Source organism: Oryctolagus cuniculus, chromosome X (assembly GCF_964237555.1).
Source record: "Oryctolagus cuniculus chromosome X, mOryCun1.1, whole genome shotgun sequence".
Classification (NCBI taxonomy): domain Eukaryota; kingdom Metazoa; phylum Chordata; class Mammalia; order Lagomorpha; family Leporidae; genus Oryctolagus; species Oryctolagus cuniculus.
This window is the reverse complement of record NC_091453.1, coordinates 82,945,210-82,965,022: the sequence shown is the minus strand read 5'-3', so window position 1 is coordinate 82,965,022 and position 19,813 is coordinate 82,945,210. Positions and strand designations below refer to the sequence as shown.

The 19,813-nt window shown below is 44.0% G+C and overlaps 1 pseudogene; it reads right to left on the bottom strand.

Annotated features, from left to right (window-relative positions):
- Positions 1 to 7,806: 7,806 nt before the first annotated feature.
- LOC103351934 (serine/threonine-protein kinase 35-like) lies at positions 7,807 to 17,039 on the bottom strand (annotated as a pseudogene).
- Positions 17,040 to 19,813: the final 2,774 nt, after the last annotated feature.

The following is a 19,813-nucleotide window of genomic DNA, read 5'->3' as shown; positions in this document are numbered from 1 at the left end:
TTAGACCAAATCTACAGGCACATGATTAAACTGAGTGTATTTGAACAGGATCAGTACTTGAAGTTGTCCAAACTTATTCAGATGGCCCCAGAAACCAAGAGAGTAGAATTTCTATTTCTCTGCCACTGAGAGGTCATGGACCTGAGTTAACGAACTGGAGTCACCAGTTTTCCATCATGTCTGATTCATGAGCTCTGTCTAGATTCTGTTTAAAGCCTTCCTTATTCACCAAGGAGACTGTCTTCTGCTCACACAACAAAAGAGAGAAAGCCTAATGAGAACTAAGTGGAAAATGAGGAGTTGTTTCTCCTTCAGATTCATTTTGGCTTCAAAGTGGATGCACATGCTTGAGGGTGTGTTTTTGTAAACCTCCCTTTCCCTCTCCCCCTGAGTTACTTAGTTGGCTTACCCCATGGTTGTGACTAAGTTGGAATCGTTCTCCTGGGTGTGCCTTTCTCTTTCTGGAGAGAGTTCAGAAGAAGTAGGATCAGATCATTTTGACCTGGAGCAGACTAAGGTTGGAATTGTTATCCCATTGTAACCTTTATTTTCCCTGGGATAGTGTTTTTTTTCTAAGTGCCCTCACCTTTGTGTGTCTGCTATGATATCAGAAGACACAGCAGAAAACAGAAATTTTTGTTCCTATGGGAACTGTTGTTGCATCTTACAAAATTTGGCTGCATGTCTAGGATTCAGTTGTAATTTGTAGGGCATAGTTGAGAAAATGTCCCAATAGACAGTCTCTAAGCATATGTACATGTTGCTTCACCCACATAAATCTATTTTGCATTTTAAGTGTGTTTAGTCACTAAGAACCCTAAAGGAAAAAAGTGTAAGATTTGTACACTCAAAACACTTCAAGAAAACTCAACAGTCCGATTCAGACCTTAAAATGAGGTCTCTTAATGACTGATAGTTGCTCATTTGGCTATTATGACCTACATTTTCACATCTCCCTGTAGGCCTCAGTGCCTTAGGCCAGAGTTGCTGACATGCTCAGACTTCTTGCCCCAATAGTTTCAATAAAGAAAAGTCATACTTTTTTACTTCTAAGCTGTCTTCAGCTTACTTTGTTCCTTTACTTTTTGTCACCTACATCTTTTTCCTTTCCAGGTTTGATCCCATGGACAAGTAAGTAGAGGAGATACTTGTATATTATGATTTTAGAGGTACTCTGTAAGGCACTGACCAGAAAGTCTCACACAAGGATTTCCACTGATGAACCTCAGTGTCTCTTCTAAGAGCCAGACCTGATTTCTGAGGTCCTTTCTTGTTTTACAGCAGCAGGATCTGAAGTCTTTGCCTATTCCCCCTTCCTCCATAGCAGTCCCACTTAGACCCTTTCAGCCCAAACTCATGTGCTTCCAATCTCCCTGGCCCTAAACCTCCTTCTAATGGCAACCCCACATGGCACTTGGGATTCTAGAGTATGGGTTAGCAAACTCTAATCTACTGTCCATGTCTGGGTTACCACCTATTTTCGCAACTAACATTTTATTGGAACACAGCCATATCCATTGGCTTACGTATTATCTATGACTGTTTTGCACTCTAATAACAGAGGTGAGTGGTTGTGATGAAGACATTACATGGATTGCAATGCCTGCAATATTTACTATTTGGCATTTTACAGACAAATTTTACTGATCCCTGCTCTAGAGATTTGCATGCTAACCACTATAGGAGAACAGTCAGGCAATAGCAAAAAATAGCAAACATGGAGCCAAATTGTAAAATTTACAGCTTTTATGTAATGTTTTCTGATCAACAGTTTCTGACTCCTAAACAAGGCGAGTCCAAATGCAGGTGGGCTTCAGGTGGTCACTTTCACTTCTTGCAGATAAGCCTTCCTCACTGCTCCATTCTCTTCCCCTTCTCTCTGATGTTGGAATGGGTAGGTGGACTCAACTCCATGAAAGTCTGTCATCCAAGGTATGGTATTCAGATGCAATGCAAGCAGAAAATTCACATGCCTGCTTCATTTAGACCAAGTAGGCAATGTACATTTCTGAGATACCCAGAGTGGGTGACACTAGACACTAGGTTTTTTTTTTCCTACTTTCTGCACCTCCCCCTTCAATTCCATCCAGAAATATAGCTACATGGAAACCCTTGTTATTTTCTTCTTTGATTAAAATGTAGATGTACTTGAGAAACACTTGACACAGTTAGCTAATAATACCTTTTTTTTTTTTCAAGTTTCATATCAGAAGACTGGGTTCTCAAACCTCAAACCCTGTCTGCTTTTGATCTTCTATCCTCTTCTGCTTGGAGCTGGAGCTGCAAAATTTCCTACTGCAGGCTTCAGTTCCATCTTCTCTCTAGGTCACAGGGGTGAGGAACCTTTCATATGCCAAAGGTCATTTGGATATTTATAACATCATTTGAGTGCCATGCAAAACTACCAAATTAAAAGTTAGCCTGCTATAGATTTATTGAATTCTGAGTCTGGCTTGTGGTTGCCTTGGCAGGGTCAGACCAAATGACTTTGTGGGCTTTATATGGCCCACAGGCTGGATGGTTCCCACCCTTCCTGGCTAGAATCCATATTAACTATGGTCAGGAAGGATTAATTGTCTCCTAGTCTAAAACTCTAGGACAGGGCCTTCAGCTAATCTCGCTTGACTTTGTGTTGTAGTTCTAATAACTTCCCTCAAGTATTGTTTCCGGATTGCTCATTTTATCATAACTGTCTAGTACTTCCAGTTCTATTTTGGTTATGTTGTCTTGGGACAGGAATCCTGTCAGAAACTCCGAACCCAGTGGTTGGGGACCTGACCTCTGCCAACATATTTCCTGGATGTTGACTTCCTACTTGGATTTCCAAGTGTCACCCTCATCTGGATAATAGTTTTGCCAAATTCTGTTTAGCCGTAGGGATACACTTTATTTTATTTCAGATCCCACAATGCCTACTACTGGACCATTAAAAAATGATTATTGAAGCTCTGCAGAAGATATCCTGTCCTGTTCTTAAGAGACCAAAAATTATTCAATATCGTGAGTTTTTGTGTTCCTAATGACTATCCTGGGGCCTCCCTGCAATGGATAAGAGCCCCGCGGATCCAAGAATACCAGCTTTGGCTGAGGGAAAAGAAGTATCATATAGTCTACAAAAGCTCATGGAAACTTTGAAACATCTGACCTTTTTGTGGCTGACTAATGTGATTTTCATGGCTCTTTTTTTTTTTTTAGCTCTCTACTGTTTACATTCTTAATATCGTTTCTGTTTGATTTTTTCACTTTAACTTGTGACTTTTTGATATTTATATAATTTCCTCTGATGACTGAGAAATAGGATAAGGACTGCAACATGAGGATGCAACTCTCTAGGATGGCTTAAGCTTGGTGTGTGCTGTGGGCTTTTGGTTTGGAGACCCAAAGAGGTAAAAATTGAGCCTGGATCTCCCTCTTTTAACCAAGGCATCCAGGAAAGGCAGTGGGAAGAAGCAAGATCCCTGAATGGAAAGTGGAAACCACATTTCCTCTTCTACTGGCTTAATTCTTGACACAGAATATGTACTCATAAAAGCATTGTTAAATGAATGAATAACAATATGAGTTTTTAAAATCCTGGCTCAATCCATTTATCCAGTTAACATTATCTGTAGGTTGTTAGTAATACTTTTTGTCTCCATACTCATCTGACAAAAGTAATTCATCTTCATTGCTCTAGTCTAACACGCAATGATAAAACACAGCCTGTGCAATTAAAGAGCATGAGAACCTCTCCTTAAAAGAGACGTGTCATAAGCAACATCACACCTGAAAACTCTGAGATGAAGTAGTAGTGTATGTTCACAGAATTCAATAAAATGCCTTGCTCTAAAAGAACATCCCCTTCCATGAAGACTTGGATGACATGAGGGTGAACTGAGATAGTGATAATTTAAGCACCGATTGGGTTTCACCACAGCTCACATTCACAAGGCACAGTGTGTATGGCCTTGTCAGATGGGTGAATGCTACAGCAGTGCATTGTTCCCAGACCTATCAGCTACACCCAGTGAGCAGTAGCTGTGGTGTAGTCCAGAACTGGTGGTGAAAATTCTCTGCTGGCTGTTCAAATCTTATTGCGGCCAGCTTTAAGAGGGAATGCCCTATTATCTTAATCTTGTTGAGCTATTGGTAATCTTTTTATAGAGGATACTCGGACTCAAAGAGGAGAGCAATCACCCAGCTTCACTGGGGACTAAAGCTGAGCTTGGCTTTCCTGATTGCCCAAGTTAGGGCCCTTTTGGTCTCCCTGGGCTGCCAGACTGACTGTGGCAAACACTGCTCATTTCACTGGGTAGCTTGACTCTTATTGCTGTCTCACCATGGAGAGTTTTATATCTGTCTGAGATTCTAACCACTGGTTACCGAAAAGTAGAAAATAATGGTCCTTAAGCTAAAGTCACCTAACTGATGATTCTTCCAAAACCCAGTATATGTGCATGTGGATATGAAAAACAGAAGTTATCACTCTTCCTCAAAGTAGCTACATCTGCACACATTCTCCATGGAGGACCAATCAGGTTCGCTACTTGTACTGGAATGTATCGGACAGTTCCTGAAGCAATCTGATATATTTTATATTGCCTTAAGTTGATCTGGAAACAAATTTTGAGGACTTTGCTCTCATTAAGAGCCTACCTACCTACAGAAGCCTCATCGGTGGTTACTGATCCAGATAGTTAACAAACATTTATTGTCTCCTACATAAAGGCACTCTTAGGGGCACTCTGTGTGAGTAGAAACATATTTATGAAGCAATATTGACACGTAATTTCTATTTTTAAGGACCTTGTAATCTGATTTGGGAGACAAGGCTAACGCTTAAAAAACCAGCACAGAGTGATACAAGACGTACTGGTCAACTGCTAGTTTGAAAAAGGAACTCAGGGGGCTTCCATAGCCTTGGCAGCTCATGACAAGAGCCTAGAGTGATTACTGATGCCATAAACAAGAGTGTCAATTTGTTAAGTCAACAACAGGAGTCACTGTGCACTTACTCCTCATGTAGGATCTTTGTCCTTAGTGTGCTGTACATTGAGATTTAATGCTATAACTAGTACTCAAACAGTATTTTTCACTTTATGTTTCTGTGTGGGAGCAAACTGTTGAAATCTTTACTTAATGTATGCTAAACTGATCTTCTGTATATAAAGAGAATCGAAAATGAAGAAAAAAAGGGACAGGTGATCTTAGTCTACAACAGCCAAAGGAAGCTCTTCAGAAGATATATGAGGGCTCTTCAAAACGTTCATGGACATGCATATTATAGAAAAAAACTGCAGGGTTTTCAAAAGAAATTGCACAAAATACACCTATCTTTTCATTTCATTTTTCCATGAACCTTCTCTTTGAGAAGGAAGTCATACAGTCCCAGCTCAGCCAGAAGTCTGGTTAGGGGAGGACAATGGGATAAGGCACTGTGGTCATTCCTCGCTCACACTCAGGCCCATCAGGGCCAAGCCAAGACCTTTCCTCCCATGGGCCATCTTTGCACAGATCCAACAGAAGAGAACGAATGACTGTTGTTTAAGGTTTGGAAACTCCTAGAACGTGGACATGTCTAACAAACTTGCTGGCACTGAGATGCTGCACCCGAGAGCCACTGGCAGATGCGAGAGCTGTGTGAAGGGGCAGTCAAAGGGAAGAGTTGGAGCGTGGCTCGGGACCACAGGGCCCACCCCAAGGACAGCCTGCTCACTGGGAAGAACCCGAGTTTGTGCAGGCCTGACTGCATCTAACTGGCTGAATGCCTGGGGGCACAGAGGGCAGATGTAGGGAGATGGGGGAAGAGAGAAAAGGGAGGGAGAGACAGGCACTTGGAGCTAGGAAAGGAAGCCCTGCTACCAAGCCAGTGCCGCCTGGGAGCTGCAGGAGATGAGGACATGGGGAAGCTGACTCTTCCACTAGGCAGGCCTCTGTGGTCTGCTGGGGACACCACGATATCAATAACAAAGTGGAAGCACCCCAGCCCCATAGCTTATTTAGAGCCTTAAGAGCGGGTGGGGAGTGGGGAGAGAAAGGTCTGGACCCTCACGGGGGAGTCTGGAGGCCCAGTGAGGCCTGGGGAGTTGTGGACAAGGAGTTTGGGAACTGTTTTCCTTACACGCTTGTGTCCGGGGAGGCAGCTGCCCTCAAGGGAAGGCAGGGCAGTGGGCAGGGACAGAACGTAAGACAGGAATGCAGTCTTGGTGGTAAGGCCAGGAAGAGAAGAGCCCGCTCACCACCTGCAGCCCAGCAGGGTCCTCTGCTAGCGGCAGCAGTGGACTGCCCAGGAGGAGGAGGAAGCCGTGGCCCAGGGTGCCAGGAGAGAGGCTGAAGAACGTGAGCAAACAGGGTCAAGTTGGGCTCCGTGTCCTGCTGGTCGCTCCCCAACGCCCAGGCCTAGGGCATTGCTGCTTTGGGGGCAGCCCTCCCTTGGTCACACACAAACTATCTCCCCTGTCAATCCTATGTTGGTTTAGGTTCAACGAGAAACAAAAACGAACACAAAACAAGCCCTTGCCCCTATCCCAGGCCCCGAGCTTACGCAGCGGGAATGGGGAGAGGAGCTTTGGGGGAGCCCCTTCTACCTGGGGCTTGAGGGCCACAGGAGCACAGGAGGAGGGGCCTCCTGGGGGCTGCTGCAGAGGCACTGCCGGTGCCAGAACCGCCAGAGAGGGACCCTGGGGGCAGGGCTGAGGGGTCTTGGTTGGGAATGCTCTCAAGTGTCCAGGCACCCTGGTGAGTACCCGTCAGCCACAGGGGCTCTACCCCACCCGGCAAATCCCTCCTTGCATGGGGCAGGTCCATTCTTCTTCAGGAACACAGACACTGAGGGTGGGCACTGAACAATGAGTCCTCAGGGGTGAGAGAGATGGGGCTTGGCAGTGTGGGTCACTGCAGGAGGCATTGTGCCCGCTCCCCACCCCCCGCCCCGCGTGGCAGCAAGTTCCAGACCCCCTGTTACCAAGACAATGCTCACGGCTGGAACTTAGGGCTCCAGGCAGTCTGTGTGACACCCTGGACAACTCTCGGGCACCTATGGGAAGATGGCCCAGCAGGCAGAGGGCGAGGCGCTGTGGAAGCCCCAGCTGTGGCCGGGGCAGAGGTTTGGCACGACTGTTTTTTCCCAGCAGACAGCTGCGCCGGTGTGGCTTATCTGACCGCGTCAGCCAATGGGAGGCGGTCACCCTCCCCCTCCGTCACAAAGGGCAGCAACAAGAAGCGCCGCCCCCCCCGCCCCCACCTCTGTAAGTTTCCTACACAGGGGAGCTCCCAGCAGCTCAACCCACATAGCCGAGTCCTTTCTGCAGTTCTGGCCAAACCATGGTCTTCTTCTCGGTGGGTCCTCGCGGCTCATCGTGTCTGAGGCCAAGATTAACCCCAACGAGGAGCCGGCCACTTCCCACAGGCCTTTCCCGGAGAACCCTACTCCCCCTCGCCCTTCTTCCTGGGGAGGCAGGCCTTCTCTGGGGGAGCGAGGTGCTATGAGGAGAACTGAGAGGTGCGCAAAAAGAGACAACAGAAGGAGGGAGAAGGACAAAAACAAAGGAAATTTTTACATAGGGTTTGTCCCTAGAGAATTCTTTTAAAGAAACAGGGCCTGTTCATAGCATGGCTTTCTGATCTTCTGAAGTTTCGATGGTATAAATTACAAAAGAAAAAGACAAAGACAAAGAAGTAAGCAACACTACAAGGAGAAGAAGCCCAAACAAGTTTCATATTGTTGGAAACCCAACTGTCTGGAGATAGCCAAGCAGCCAGGGCCAGCACCTGTACTCTGCTGTCCTCCGTCCAGCACACGATGAGACAGGGGTTCTCCATCTAGTTTAAAACACCCAAGATGCTCAGCCCTGCATTTCAAGCAGCACCTGTGACCAGGTCCATTCTGGTTTCAAGTTCAAAGGCATCAGGCTGGTCGTGTGGGTTAGTGGTTGGCTATGTCTTTCAAGAGCTGCTTGATCCCATCAGACATGGAAGTCCTGTGTTGCTGGGGCATGTACAACTCCATCTTTGGGTTTTCTAGCAGCACCTCGCCAACAGGGACAATCTCAGTGCCCTGCTTGATGGAAGTCCCCAGGAGCTCCTTCTTGGTATCAGAGTCAATAAAAGTGATTCCATCATTGCCCAGATGATAATGCCCAGAGCAAAGATGTCCGCTTTGGCCGTGTGGTGTCCTTCTCAGACTTCGGGAGCCATGTAGAAGTCTGAGCCGCAGGCAGAAGACAGCCAGTATGTATCCCCATTCATATTTCTGTTGTCTGGATTGCCCTCTTTGCCTTGGGGTGCCAGCCCAGCACAGACCTAGCTTAGTCCAAAGTCTGCTACCTTGAGGGTGGAGGTACCTGACTGCTTGGTGATGAGAATATTGTCTGGCTTTAGGCCTCTGTGCACAATGTAACTTTTGTGTAGGAAGACAGTGGCACTGATGAGCTGTAGCGTGAGGCTTTTGTTGGTATAGGGTCTGGCCTCTGAAGCTTCAGCCTCCTCGTAAAACTTTCTCTAGGCTTCAAGACTTACTAGGATTTTTATAGGTAAAAGAAACAGAGAAAGAGATTTTGAAGTTGATAAAAAGCATAGGAAATATAGGCATGAGCAGCATAGGAGTTCATGAAGTAGTGAGACAATCAGTACAAATGGAGCAGAGAGTGTGTGGAAACAGGCTCAGCTAAACTCCTTTAGCTAAAATTCAAATCTTCATGTGGTTAGGAGACAATTTCATGACTTTCATTCTTCGCAAAGCCTGACTAAAGATCTTATTCTGATGAAGTCTAAAGTCAAAAGTGTGGCCATTTCTTTCAACACCTGTGGAAAATGGACAAAGGCATTTCAAAATCTTCATGACAACGCTACCAGAGCCTGTTAAAGCAGTCTGAGCCCCGGAAGAACAGGGGTAGGACGTCCTCCTGGAGGAGATTTTTTTTCTAGAGTGAGCAATGTTACTAGGGATCACAGGGAGGGTCATGGAAACAGTTTGGAAACCTTGCATGCTGGAATTAATTGCCTTCAGTTTTGAAAAGACCTATTTATCTTTCTAATTTACAGTCAGAATTTGGTGAAAGGAAAAGTTGCTCCTAAATAATGGCAGAAAAATAGCCGCTCTTCTAGAAGCCGAGCTGGCTCTTGGTGGAATTGATCCATCTCTTAGATAAGCTGTGTGTGGTGCAGGATCTGAGGTAGATTTTTCCCACTGGTGTTCCTATTACTGCTTCAGAGACTTTCTTAAGCCAAGAGTTGGGGAGGGGGGGTCCTTCATATGTGGCTTTAGTGCTTACTTAAAAGTAAGCCCTGCCTCAATTGCAAGATCCTTTTATATGAAGATGACCCATTGTACATGTGTGTGAATACATTTCCCACGATTACCTCAGCAGCTGTATTTTGATGATCTGCCTGGGGAGTAAATGTGAATGAATGAAATGCAGTCAGCTAACTTCACCAGTGATTAATGTGCTCTCTGCTTCCACCTTGGGAAAATGAAGCTCTAACATCTTATTTGTCTGGAATGATTTCCAGGGAAGAAAAAGTGACTAAAACTGCCGTCGATGTCCTTGACAATTGCTCCAAGTGGTTTGTTTTGGGATAAGCTGGCCCACCATGTAAGATGATAGCTCTGTCTCCCTGTTTGCAAACATCAGTGTGGTCATTGTTAGATCGAAAACACCTAGCAGGCAAGGAACATGCTCTTCACAACTTTGCTCTTCAGAACACCCATGATGGGATCAAAACATCTTTCTTCATGGCCACAGAGTTGCTTGGAGACAAATTTGGTACAAAGTGGTTGGTTGTATTAGACTTCAAATTGGAGTGAATTAGCTAAATAGGAGATGTGGTCAGGAGTAAAAAAAAATTAATTGATTTTCTAAATTCTTCCTGGAACCAATAGCAATAAGGTGTTTATATATTTACAAGTGGGAATTTGGTTGTGTTTTCTTTAACACAAGGACTCTTAACTTTGCCCAAAGGAGGAATTGCTATGGTAAAATCCCTAAGCTTTCTTTCTTTTTTCTAAAGATTTATTTATTTACTTGAGAGGCAAAGTTATAGAGAGAAGGAGAGACAGAGAGGTCTTCCATCCACTGGTTCACTTCCCAAATGGCTGTAATGGCCAGAGCTGGGCTGATTCAAAGCCAGGAGCTTCTTCCAGGTCTCCCACGTAGGTGCAGGGACCCAAGCATTTGGGCCATCTTCTACTACTTTCCCAGGCCATCAGCAGGGAGCTGGATCAGAAGTGGAGCAGCCAGGTTGTGAACTGGAGCCTATATGGGATGTTGGTGCTGCAGGCAGATGTTTGGCCTACTACACCACAGTACCGGGCCCCTCCATAAGCTTTCTTGTGGCGTATGCCCTGTGGGAGTGTTGGTAGAGATTTGGGGAGCAAATCACGCATGAAGAAAGCTCATTAGAAAGCCCATGTGTGGAACTTTGAGGGATGCATACGCAACACCAATTCAATCTCATTTCTTCAGTGAGGAAATTCCTTCATGAGGGGCTGATGCAGTCTGGGGAGAATGTCTCGTGCCCTCTCTTGATAAAAATCTAGTTATTTACTCAGTAGATGAATTCCTCACAGCTATTGACTTCCATTTCTGTAATTTACCTTTGGATTTTGTGCAAGATTTGTATGGCAGTGACACCTAATTTCTTCATATCTCCCTGTTTCTAGACCTTTGATAGTCTGCTTCCCCACTGCCTCTGGCTTCACCTATGTAACTTGCTATAGCCATTGGGACTACAGTACATGTAATGCCAGCGGAGACTTGAAAATTGTTGGGACTTGCTCTGTTTCCCTTCGTATAGTACTCCTGTGAAGGACACCATCGAAGAAGCTTACGTTTGCTTGCTTTATTAGCTTTTTGCCACTCTAACAAAAGTACCTGACAAAAGATATGTTTGGGCCAGCGCCGTGGCTCACTAGGCTAATCCTCCGCCTTGCGGCGCCGGCACACCGTGTTCTGGTCCCGGTCGGGGTGCCGGATTCTGTCCCGGTTGCCCCTCTTCCAGGCCAGCTCTCTGCTGTGGCCAGGGAGTGCAGTGGAGGATGGCCCAAGTGCTTGGGCCCTGCACCCCATGGGAGACCAGGAGAAGCACCTGGCTCCTCGCTCCTGCCATCGGATCAGTGCGGTGCGCTGGCCGCAGCACACCTGCCGCAGCGGCCACTGGAGGGTGAACCAACAGCAGGGGAAGACCTTGCTCTCTGTCTCTCTCTCTCTCTCACTGTCCACTCTTCCTGTCAAAAAATAAAAAAATTTTAAAAAAAGATATGTTTGAAGTAAAGAAGTTTATTTAGCTCACAGTTTTTGCGGATGGAAATTTCTTTTTTTAAAGACTTATTTATTTGAAAAGCAGAGTTACAGAGAGAGGGAGGGAGGGAGGGAGAGAAAGAGAGAGAGAGAGAGAGAGAGAGAGAGAGAGATATCTTCCATCTGCTGGTTCACTCCCTAAATGACCACCATGGCCAGAGCTGAGCCAATCCGAAGCCAGGAGCGAGGAGCTTCTTCCGGGTCTCCAACATGGGTGCAGGGGCCCAAGGACTTGAACCATCTTCTACTGCTTTCCCAGGCCACAGCATAGAGCTGGACAGGAAGTGGAGCAGCCAGGATGTGAGTTGGTGCCCATGTGGGATGCTGGCACTGTAGGCAGTGGCTTAACCAGCCATGCCATCGTGCCAGCCTTTAAAAAAGATTTATTTATTTATTTGAAAGGCAGAGTTAGAGAGAGAGAAACAGTCTTTGTTGTAAGAGCTACCCCCTTTCTTAATAAAATATTTATTTGAAAGGCAGAGTGACAGAGAGGGAGACACACACACACACACACAGAGCGAGAGAGAGAGAGAGGAGAGAGATCATCCATCTGCTGGTTCACTCCCCAAATGGATGGGGCTGGGTGAAGCCAGGAGCTAGGAACTCCATCTGGGTCTCCCATGGGTGGCAAGGAGTCAGTACTTGAGCCATCATCTGCTGTTTCCCAGCTACTTTAGCAGGAAGCTGGATGGGAAGCACGGGTGAGGGCAGGACTCTAACCCAAGCACTCTGATATGGGGTGTGGGAGTCCCAAGTGTGGCTCCTCCCACTGTGCCACAATACCTGCCTGTTTCTCATGAACTTTTCGGAGACCTCCTGTATTTGGCTCTATCATCCCTGTTGCCCTGGCCAATAACCCACCCAATGCCAGAAACCTGAGTGGGGGCTCTCCCATATCATCTATCTATTCAGTGTCTCACAAGATGATCACCATAGCACAAAAGAATTGAGAGGAATTAAAGAGTTAGTGTCCCCCACAATTGAAGCTTCATTTTGTTTAACCTTGTGCAGTTTTCTTTCAATGGATGCACCACTCTAGAGAGTACATTTTCAAATTATGCATCTGCGGGTTCTTTGGGAAAATGTACCATCTACAATATCAAGTTGATTTAAAAGTTAAACATGAAAAGTCTGTAGCATTCATCTTACAGCAGTAGAATTAATAATGTTAATATGTTCAATTAATTCCTGAAGGGATTTTCCCCCCATTTGATCAATCACACACACAAAAATCAATATTCTTTTCAGAATACATTGAGTTTGTATAAGGGCTTCATTACAGAATCATTATTCTACTTTTCCAGGAGGAAATCTGAATATGAAAGATCATTAATTAGCTCCATTGTCTCTCCTGACAAGAGGAAGATTTTATTATAGCATAATTAATTTGTTCTAATTATTTTAATAAATCAAATAGACATTCTAAAGTATTGTCTAATCTATTTCAACTGGACTTATAACTTGTCTGAGGTCTTTGTAAAATTTTTATTTATTTGAAAGGCACAGGGACAGTACAGAGAGACACAGAGATCTCTCAACTGCTTTTTTACTCTGCAAATACCTACAATAATCAGGGCTCAGCTAGAAATGAGGCCAGGAGATAAGAACTCCATCTGGGTCTCCCACATGGGTGGCAAGGACCCAACTATCTGAGTCATTACCACTAACTCCCAATTTGTGCATTAGCATGTCGCTGGAGTTAGGAACTCCAGTCCAGGCACACTGATATGGGATGCGGGTGTCCCAAGTGTTGTCTTAATCACTGGGCCAAATGCCCATTTCTGGCCTCACTTCTTCAAGAAATTAAGAAACTGTGGTGTAGCAGGTAAAGCCACCGCTTGCAGTTCCGGCATCCCATATGGGCCCCGGTTTGAGACCGGCTGCTCCACTTCTGATCCAGCTCTCTGCTAAGGCCTGGGAAAGCAGTGGAAGATGGCCCAAGTGCTTGGGCCCTTGCACTCACATGGGAGACCTGGAGGAGGCTCCTGGCTTTGGATTGGCTCAGCTCTGGCCGTTGTGGCCAATTGGGGAGTGAACCAGCGGATGGAAGACCCCTCTCTCTCTCTTCTCTCTTTCTGCCTCTCCTTCTCTCTCTGTGTAGCTCTGCCTTTCAACTAAATAAATAAATCTTTAAAAAAAACTGTTAAAAATCAGAATGGTAAAAAGAATCCACACTCAAATAGAGTCTTGTATGATTTCAAAAACAAATACAGTATGTAAGGTTGAAATTAATTGGCAAAAAATAAAAAATAAAAGGGAGATTTTTGTGAAGAAAATGGTGTTTCTTTAAAGGAAAAAAATAAGAAAAAGAAAAAGAAAAGAACCTAGCAGAGATTGCCATTGAGGGTAGGACTAGGGTGAGACAAATGTAGCATCAAATAGACGGAGGCATTCAGTCTTAGAGTCATGCAAGTACAGGGGTAACCTGTATGAGAGTGAGTGTCTGCTTCAGCTTTGTGCCTTTGGCAACTGACATTGCTTCACCCTAATGTGAGCCCTGTGCATCACCTGAGTGACCACAGAGTTCTGAGCCAAACAAATGGTTGGTGGTTTAAAACACTACGTTTCAGGGTAGTTTGTTACACAGCAATACATAACTGGCACATGTTGGCCGTTTCCTCCATTGTCTTTTCAGGATGGTAGGTTGAGCCCTGAAGGAATCCAGCTGCACATGCAATCAAGTAAATGAGCTCCCTGAGGGCAGATTCCCTAATGCATTGGATACCTGATGGATTTTCCACATGATCTATAGATGCCAAATCATCATTTGTTCTTGCTGTGACTTATTCTAGAAGTAGATTGTACAGCATGCATCACAGACAAAGCTGGTACCAACTGATGTTGAAAAGAAGTCAAAAAAGTTCATGGAAAACTGAAATTAAATGTAAGTCTATTGGCCGGCGCTGTGGTGCAGTGGGTTAACGCCCTGGTTTGAGACCTGGCTGCTCCACTTCCAATCCAGCTCTCTGCTATGGCCTGGGAAAGCAGTAGAAGATGGCCCAAGTCCTTGGGCCCCTGTACCCACGTAGGAGACCCAGAGGAAGCTACTGGCTCCTGGCTCCTGGCTTTGGATCGACGCAGCTCCAGCCGTTGTGGCCAACTGGGGAGTGAACCAGTACATGGAAGACCTCTCTCTCTCTCTCTCTCTGCCTCTCCTCTCTCTCTGTGTAACTCTGACTTTAAAATAAATAAATAAATCTTTTAAAAAATATGTAAGCCTATTTTAGTGCAAAGAATTGAAATCCATGTGTAGTTTGTCAAAGTATGGCATATTCATGAACTTTTCCCAAGACTACTCAAAGGCATAGATTTCAAATTTTCTTTTGTTAATGTCATATCATTTGGTATTTGCTTATATTACTTCACTGAATCATACCATATAAATGACAATATAGTTTTTTTTTCTCCACATTATGATCATTGTCACGAATCCCTTAGTCTGTGATATTAATATCTCTGTTTCATGAAAAATTGTACATATGTATTTTATATATACATGCATTTTATAATGTCTACCTTTGCAGTGAATATGGAAAAATGCTAGAAATTGTAAAATAAGAATGCAAAAGGAAAAAAAACCTTGTACCAAAATAAACTTATCTTTTCATTGTAATTTTCATGAACTGTTTGATGCCCCCTTGTATTAACAGGGACACACTGTATTACACCTATAGTTGCTTATCTATGTTCAACACCACCAGAGTATAATTTTCTCAAGAGTAGGAAGAGTGTCTCAATTTTCTCTGTATCCCTAGCATAAAACCTTACACATAGTAGGTGCTCAGGGAATCTGACTGAATTAATGCTTGCCTACATGCTTGTGTGCCTGCATGAATGAATAGGACTAAGACCTAAAGCCAGAGAGCTCCCGTGGTTCTTCAGGGAAACTAACAGGTCAACAGCCAAAGGCATTTGAATCAGACTGCTTTCAGTCTCCAGTTCCAAATCACATGAGAGGTCTTCAATGAGTCCATGGAAAATGCATATATGAAAAAAAAAGAAAAACCTCACATGGATTTCAGGATTTCTTTTTTTTTTTTTTTTTTTTGCTAGCTATATGGCATTAGGCAAGTTACTAGAACTACTGGTGAGTCTTTTGTCACTTGACACAAAGCCTGGCACACAGTAAAATACACACTCAAAAACAGTAGCCTGTCTCTAGCAATAGTAGCACGGTAGCAGAAGTAGTAACCACAGTGCCCTTTGGCTTTTCTGTATGAGGTCAGTTTTCATTGTGCAGGGACCGGTCCCCTGAGATTGCTGTCACAAGGGGAGAACTCTGCAAAAGTGCGTTAAGAAAGCACCTGAAAATTTTGAAGCCATTACCTCAAAAGTTAAATTGAAAGTATAAATTTCCAGGGTTAGGTAGTTTATTGCACTTAGCAGAATTAATGTGGCTTAAACTGAGACTGACTTTTTGTGTTTTTTTTTTTTTATATCAGCAGACCAGAATATTTTTACATCAACAGACTAGAAGCACTTTGATGTGGTTGAGTGTTGTCCTTCCAAATAGTAACCCTGGGGAAACGTGCTTACACCAAAGTGGCTGCTCCTGCCCAAACATTTTGGACTTCTGCTGGGAAATGCCTTCAGAACTGGTTTATGAGCCACATAAGAAACCAGGTTCTTCATATTTCTGTTGAAGTCACACACCCTGTGTGCTGAACATACAAGTCTGTCATCTGACCCTGGGCGTCAGCACTGGCCTTTGCTCCTGATTCCACAAGGTAGTTTCCAAAGAGCCCAGATTCCATGGTGACTGACTTTTTCATCAGTGGAGAGAAAGGACTCTTTCTCTTGAATTTACACAGAATGATTCTAGAAGGGGGAAAGTGCCATTTGTTATTTTGAAATAGACCTGAGAGTGTTGTGATAGCGTAGGTTGAGTAGAAAATGACTTTGGGTATTTTTAGCTTTTGTTTGATAACTAAAAAATGTGATTTTTCTTCCTCATTAAATAAAAATGCTAATATTTTCTACTTCAAAAAATGCAATATATTCTGTTGTAACAAAAAGTAAAGCAGTATATAAAGAAAATAAATTGTAATTTTCCTTTTCTTTTTTCTAATTCTAATTACTCAAAGTATTCAATATTATTATACTTACGGCCGGCGCTGCGGCTCACTTGGCTAATCCTCCACCTGCGGCGCTGGCACCCTGGGTTCTAGTGCCAGTTGGGGTGCTGGATTCTGTCCCAGTTGCTCCTCCTCCAGTCCAGCTCTCTGCTGTGGCCCGGGAGTGCAGTGGAGGATGGCCCAAGCTCTTGGGCCCTGCACCTGCATGGGAGACCAGGAGGAAGCACCTGGCTCCTGGCTTAGGATTGGCGCAGCACGCCGGCCATAGTGGCCACTGGGGGGGGGGTGTGTGTGTGTGAACCAAAGGAAGCAAGACCTTTTTCTCTGTCTCTCTGTCTCTCACTGTCTAACTCTGCCTGTCAATATATATATATATATACACACACACACACACAGCGGGCGGAGCCAAGATGGCGGAATAGTGAGAGCGCGCACTGATAGTCCAGGAAAAGATAGTTTAATAAAAGTGGAGTTACTGTAGCCTCAGGAAAAAGCTCAGGAAAAAATTGCAGAGGAAACTCTTCCAGATCTAGTGGATGTGACATAGAGGACCTACGGGGAGAGCAAGGTTGCCCACTGCGTGGGAGCCGAGCCGCGGGAGCCGAGCCGCCACAGAAGCTGAGCCGCAGAGTCTGTGCGCCAGCGCTGGAAGGGGAGGTGAGACAAAAACCCCAGTAACCTGAGACATTGGCGGAGAAAGGCAGAAAGAGCCTAGAGGGAACGAGGCCTGAAACACCACTGGGGAAAGTTCACCAGGCTGACTGAAGGAGAGAAAAAAACGAATAAATAAGGGGAACTGGCATGGACACTAGCCTCTCTCTCCACTCACCTTACAAAGCCGAGAAAGACAAAGAGCAGGCGCCATTTTACGTATGTAAAGTGGCGCCCGCCATTAGCCAAGCAGAAAAACCTGACTTTGGTGGGGAGAAATAACAGGAGGTTAAGACCTAGTGAAAGTGTGGAGCTAACGAACTGAGACTGTGAAAATCTGAGGGGGGGGGTGAGAGAACTCACCAAGTACACAAACTCGGTAACCTTGGCAACCCGGTGAGAGACTGCAGAGAAATTTGAGACCACACTGAGGGCTTCACAAACTCTTTGTGTGGTCCCAGGGGTAGAGCAGACTAATACCCACAGGGACCAGATTTCATACATCAGCTACCCTCAATTCCACTCAGCTGTGCAGAATTACTTCCCAACTGAGTCAAAAAAAAAAAAAAGAGAGAGAGAGAGAGAGAGATTGAGCGAGCGACAGAAAAATTTGGGTGAGTCACCTTTGGCACACCCTTAACCCTGAAGAACCAAACAGAGCTCTCTGGCCACACCCATCACAGCCTCTAAGGATCCATCAAAAGCAGACAGTCCACTTAATCTAGAGTCATAGTATAATGAGAAAAAACACGACAGCGAAGAAATCAAAGAATATCTCCACAATGACAAACAAATGCAGAAACTGAGATAACAAGAACAAGGAAGACACTGTGATACCCCCAAATGAAAAAGAAACCCCAATTCAAGATTATAAAGATGATGAGATAGAAGAAATGCAATAAGCGGATCTCAAAAAATTGATAAGAACATTAAGAAGTTCTCAACAAATCCTTGAACTACAGAAACCCTTAATGGACAAGATAGAAAATCTCTCTCATGAAAATGAAATATTAAGGAGGAATCAAAATGAAATGAAACAACTAGTAGACCATGAAACTGTGATAGTGATGAGAAATCATAATGAATGAAGAATTCAATAGATCAAATGACAAACACATTAGAGACCCTTAAAAACAGAATGGGTGAAGCAGAGGAGAGAATATCGGACATAGAAGACAGAGAACAGGAAAGGATACAGTCAAACCAAAGAAAAGAAGAGGAAATTAGAAATCTAAAACATATTGTTGGGAATCTTCAGGATACTATTAAAAACTCAACATTTGGGTTCTAGGAGTTCCTGAAGGCATGGAGAGGGAGAAAGGATTAGAAGGCCTTTTTAGTGAGATACTAGCAGAAAATTTCCCAGGTTTGGAGAAGGACAGAGACATCCAAGTACAGGAAGCTCATAGAACCCCTAATAAACATGACCAAAAGAGACCTTCACCACGACACATTGTAATTAAACTCACCACAGTGAAACATAAAGAAAAGATTCTAAAATGTGCAAGAGAGAAACATCAGATTACTCTCAGAGGATCTCCAATTAGACTCACAGCAGACTTCTCATCAGAAACCCTACAAGCTAGTAGGGAATGGCAAGATATAGCCCAGGTACTAAGAGAGAAAAACTGCCAGCCCAGAACATTATATCCTGCAAAGCTCTCATTTGTGAATGAAGGTGAAATAAAGACCTTTCACAGCAAACAGAAATTGAAAGAATTTATCGCCACTCGTCCAGCCCTGCAAAAGATGCTTAAAGATGTGTTACACACAGAAACACGGTCATCAATATGTAAGAAGGTAAAGGAAGGAAACCTCCCAGTAAAAGATCACAGGAAGTTCAAAACATATATTAGGAAATATCTTTGGCAAATGGCAGGGCAAAGTTACTAGTTATCAATAGTCACATTGAACATTAATGGCCTGAACTCTCTAGTTAAAAGACACAGATTGGTTGATTGGGTTAGGAACAAAACCCATCTATTTGCTGCTTACAAGAAACACATCTTTCCAACAAAGATACATACAGACTGAAATAGAAAGGCTGGAAAAAGTTATACCATGCCAACAGAAATGAAAAAAGAGCAGGCGTAGCCATCTTAATATCAGACAACATAATCTTTACCACAAAAACTGTTAGGAGAGACAAAGAGGAGTACTATATAATGATTAAGGGATCAATTCAACAGAAAGATATAATGATTATCAATGTATATGCACCTAATTACTGGGCACCGGTTTATTTAAAAGATTTGTTAAGGGACTTAAAGGGAGACTTAGATTCCAATACAATAGTACTGGGGGACTTCAATACTCCACTCTAGAAATAGACAGATCAATAGGACAGAAGATCAACAAGGAGACAGTAGATTTAAAGGACATTATAGCCCAAATGGATCTAACAGATATCGACAGAACTTTTCATCCTACACATAAAGCATTTACATTCTTCTGAGCAGTACATGGAACCTTCTCTAGGACTGACCACATACTAGGCCACAAAGAAAGTCTCAGCAAATTCAAAAGAATTAGAATCATACCATGCAGCTTCTCAGACCATAAAGGAATGAAGTTGGAAGTTAGCAACTCAGGAATCCCTAGAGCATATGCAAACACATGGAGATTGAACAACATGCTCCTGAATGAACAATGGGTCATAGAAGAAACCAAAAGAGAAATCAAAAAATTTCTGGAAGTAAATGAGGATAACAACACAACATACCAAAACTTATGGGATACAGCAAAAGCACTGTTAAGAGGAAAGTTTATATCAATAGGAGCCTACATCAAAAATTGGAAAGGCACCAAATA